We start from the raw sequence: 4,647 nt of genomic DNA, 5'->3' as shown, positions 1-4,647 counted from the left end.
CTGCTGCTGCTGCTGCTGCTGCTGCTGCTGCTGGTGGTGGTGGTGGTGGTGAGTCATTTAGGGAATGCCACGAGTGTCAGAAATAAGGACGACACCGGCGTCGGTGACAGACAGACAGGACGGAAAGTGTACATTGAGGCCTCCGGGCATTTTTGCCGCGTGACATCTGTGTTTTCGTAGGTCTTTTTGGTCATGTTAGACTCATTTCCTTGTTGTCTTTGATTCCTTCCTTCATCCCTCTTCATTTAAACCATTCCTCTGAGTAAGGTTCCTATATTCCATGCCCAGTAGGAAACAGCTGTCCAGTCTATAAGTCATGATAACTACCATCTTCCTCCTTTCCCTCCAGGCTGCCCCCCCCGCCCCCCTCATCTTACACACACATGCAAACACACTGCAGTGAATAACCAGCCCACAGCATGATGTCAGACGTCTGCTGGCTGACAAGTTCTGCCGTGGGTAAAACACACTTACTGTAAATGCACACGGATGTGTGTGCATGTGTGTGTATGTGTGTCGCCCACAACACAGGGGACCCTCGCAGGCACAGTGGTACTCTCACACACATGTACCACATGTGTGCACAAACACACAAACACACCCATCCACAGCTGCAATCCAACTCCAGACGGGAGACAAGGAAATGGAACAGAACAGACTGCGTTGGTGGAATACAAGTTCCTCCTGACACTATGATGACGACACATTTTTTTACATTCATCTCCATAAAGGACAAGAATGATTAATCAGCTGTTTTTTATAATGTTGTTTTAAAATCCATCTCTCCCCTTTTTTTTCACCCAGACTCCGGTTCAATTTGCCCTCCCATCCTTTAGGCCTGCTACGAAAAGCCCGCTCTCCTCGTATGGCCCGGGTTATTGATTTGCCATTATGTTATATGGGGGGAGAAAATCCATGGCTTTCCCTTTAAATAACCATCACATGAAGACAAGAGAGATATATCACAGAGAAACCATATCGAATTGGAACACATGGGACGCCCGGCGTAAGCAAGGTAATCTTCTCTGCGCCTCTTACGTCTGACAAAGACGAAGCTGCTGAATTATTTTAAGCTTTGCTGAATCAGACTTTTCTTAAGACTCTGCTGCTGCGTTGTTGTTGTGAGGGTCAGATCTGCATATATTTATATTTAACCAGTCGGTCGATCACAGTTCATTGGACATTGGTGCATTCATGGTCTTTTGTTCCTGACCTGTTATGACATGCTATGTTCTGATTGGACAGATCACGGTCTTTGACCATGGACTGTAGAGTCACTTTTATAAGATGTTGACTGATGTAAAAGATGTAAAAAAAAACAATGGTGATGATTGGACAGTCAGTGGTGTCAAATGGTTAGGGTCCAATTGGAAGTTGCTCATCCTCACAGCAACAGAATGTTGTCCATTTGAATATATATGGTCTATTGTTTCAGATGATAGTTTGACAATGCTGTTATTGAAGCAGCCTTTTTTATGGACTGTTTTACGGCGCAGTAAAGAGTCCGCTACACGCCAGACAACCAACGGCCGCTCGTTTCCCATAAGCCCTTAAACAGTTCTACCATTCAAATGTGGAGAAGTCACCAAAAGGCTCTTATCCTGATGGGATTTCAGTGTGAGGCACATCTGCAGTTTGCGGTTCTCGTTGCATACAAAAATGCATCTTGACCTTCTGCCAAACGTAATACAATGCTTTAGGCTGAGTCAGTCGAATGAGCAGAGTGTTTACTGAAATTACTGTTTTCACTGTAATATCCTCTCTTTGTGTTTCTATTCCTTCGCTGGAGCTCGGCACAGAAACCCTGTCTGCCCTTAAAAAAACACAAGTTTGGACGATTTCCACAAAGCCTTAAATTAGCTCTGCTGCATTTTTACAAACTTTACGAACAAAGAGTCTTCACATGGCAGCTGCACAGGGACAGCTCCAGCCAATCGCATTTAATGTAAATTCCCCAAAGAAGGACCCACACAACGTCACTTTTAAACAGTTGAAAAAACTGTTTGACTAAGTCACTGCTCAGTCCACAGACTTTACAGGAGACAAAATGATTATTGTTGTAATTAAGGGACTTTTTTTTCTAATTTAAAGATAAAGATAATTTGGCTTCGAAGCCACTAATTGTTTGAATTACCTCGTGTTAGAAACACAATATACACGTTAACTTATTGCAAAAGTTGAAAAAAAAACTACAAGCCTGAGAAATACAAATATATTGTATTAATCGCTTAATCGCAGATTCTTAAAGATAGCTACATTTATATGAATAATTTATTTAATGTTTATGAAATGATCTGTACAACAAACGTGAAACAATGTTAGAATTGAAATACAAATGTAAAGATATTAGTCGCATTTTATGGATAATTAGGATCATAATGTGCTTAAGAAAAGTTGCACCAATAACAAAAATACTTAACATCTAACATGAGAACTTACAGTATATTGTCAGGATTTTAGCCCCAGGTGATCAAAAACATCAGAGTCACGATCCAAAAAAACTGCCCCACAGTCTGGACAAACAGAGGAAATGAAAACTCTTCATAAATGTTCATCTCTGTGTAAATGACAGGCTATGACTAAAGAAAGCCTGGAAGCCAAGGGGGAAAAAAACACTAAACAACAAACTTATCTGTTACAAAAGAATTAGTTGTTTCCAATAAAGTCAAAGGAAAAAAAAACCACTTTACAAAAATGTCCTATTTCTCTTCACTTTGAGGTTCAGCTGCTCTGCTGCCGTTTCATCATCTTTAAATTTGGTCATTTTAAAACATATGTGTTTGAAAATCTGAGTCCAATTAACTGTGTTGGAAGGGATGAAGAAAACAGCAAATTTATTTCCTTGGGAAGGATGCAGAGCCGGATAATTTACTTTAGAGTTACCAGGAATTGAAGCCTCCCTGGGACTGAGAGACTTTTGGCAGGAAAATGTCCAGGCTCCGTTTGCTCATGGTAAGAAACATTTAAATCCTTCAATTAAAAAGTTTGAGCAGGAAACTTGCCATGAGCTTTTAGCGCCCGATGTGTGTGCAGCTGTGCATTTGTGTGTGTGTGTGTGTGTGTGTGTGTAGGACGAGACGTGCTAAATTAGCGCTGGTGTGGAGACTGTGCTGCTCTGCTGCAGCCACATCACGGTGAAACGCACGTCTGAGGCCCACGACGCAGCACTGTCACAGAAAACCTCTCCAACAACAGAGGGAGGACAACAGAGGACACGCAGCAGACAAAGGGCTGCCTGTGCTGTTATGTTCAGGAAGTGAGGCCTAATCTGCTCTGATGTGGTGAGCTGCAGTACCTGTAACACACACACACACACACACACACACACACACAGGCAGTTCCTGTGTAGAGCGTATGATGTCTAGTGCACGTGAACCAGAGTGACAGGACGATGAGTGACACAGACACACACTCTGCCAGAGCGACTCACGAGTCCTGACAGACTTGCCGTAGGCCGTGTGTGTGTGTGTGTGTGTGTGTGTGTGTGTGTGTGGGAGACAGAGGTGATTATAGTCGTGCAGCTCTTGTGCTAAAACTTTTCTGTAATAAAGCATATTTTTATGCAAATACAAAACCACACAGCGGACTGATAAACAGCCTCACATTTACAGAAGTCGTGAATCATACAGTAGGTTTGCCTGTGTGCAGCGGGGGGAGGAGTGGAGGGGGGGGACGCCACAAGGACAGAATAAGAGCATAAGCTAAAAAACAAAGTATAGCATTAACAGAGAGAGGCTTTGTTTGTATGTGAGTTAAAAGTGCTGCGGACGGCAGTTTCTCTCTCAGGGACGAACGGCAAACGCGTGATTATCTCTGCCAGTTTAATACCAATCTGAAATCCCTGTTGTGTTCTTTGATCAGGGGAACCAGGCTTGTTTTTATCTTCCTTCTCTGAAGCCCCTTCTCTTTGCTCTGTGCGCAGCCAATCAGAACCCAAACTGAATTATGGAAAAAAAGAGAGAGAGAGAGAGAGACAACACGTGCGGCTGAATTTCCATATAGATAGACGAGCACATTAAACTTGTCTATCAGCTGGTCCTCTGTCTACTCTTCCTCTTATTAGACTTTGATGGAGAGATGGCGGCTCCATCTACATCCTCAGCTTCACCGCTGTGCCTCCGTCTCCCCCTCCCATCGTTCTGTCTCTCTTTATCTGCCCTGGACACTCGATTGTTCCTGAACCAGTGTTGACCCCACAAAGAGGAACCCGGCACCCTTCGCAGTCTGTTGTTTTCATTGGCGATGAATGTGGACGTTCTTGTTACTCAACCCAGACTCTTCAGTATCTGGTCAGAGCTACAGTTGACTATCCCTCAGTGGTGAGAAAAGAGGAAGGAAAAGAAGGGGAGGGGTGTAAAATAAAAATAAAAAAGACTTGCTTCCAGGCTTACATGTAAATTAAAACGCAATTAAAAACAGGCAAATAAGCTGTTCCCCGGAGATGGTGAAGAGAGGAGGGAGGGCAAAAGAGAAGAGCGAGGAGAAGAGCTCTCAGGATAAGGGCCTGTGTCACTCATCATTAGCATGGCATTAGAGTGAAGGGAGCTAAATCTGAACACTAGGTCAGAGGCACATTTAGAGGAACTGTGTCTGCCTCTGCACGGTCCCCGCTCTAGTGGAAATAACCACAGCATGCCAGGCAGGGGT

The 4,647-nt window shown here is 43.6% G+C and overlaps 1 long non-coding RNA gene across 1 annotated transcript; it reads left to right on the top strand.

Annotated features, from left to right (window-relative positions):
• The first annotated feature begins 52 nt into the window (after positions 1–52).
• LOC112488431 (uncharacterized) lies at positions 53–3,613 on the top strand. The gene is made up of 3 exons (XR_003052465.1): positions 53–1,015; positions 2,815–2,952; positions 3,072–3,613. It is a non-coding gene; the product is annotated as an uncharacterized LOC112488431 (long non-coding RNA).
• The last annotated feature ends 1,034 nt before the right edge of the window (positions 3,614–4,647 follow it).

The sequence above is a fragment of the Cynoglossus semilaevis genome, chromosome 17 (genome assembly GCF_000523025.1).
Source record: "Cynoglossus semilaevis isolate Cse_v1.0 chromosome 17, Cse_v1.0, whole genome shotgun sequence".
Classification (NCBI taxonomy): Eukaryota; Metazoa; Chordata; class Actinopteri; order Pleuronectiformes; family Cynoglossidae; genus Cynoglossus; species Cynoglossus semilaevis.
Note: the sequence above shows the minus strand (reverse complement) of the source record. Positions and strands in the feature narration are given on the sequence as shown.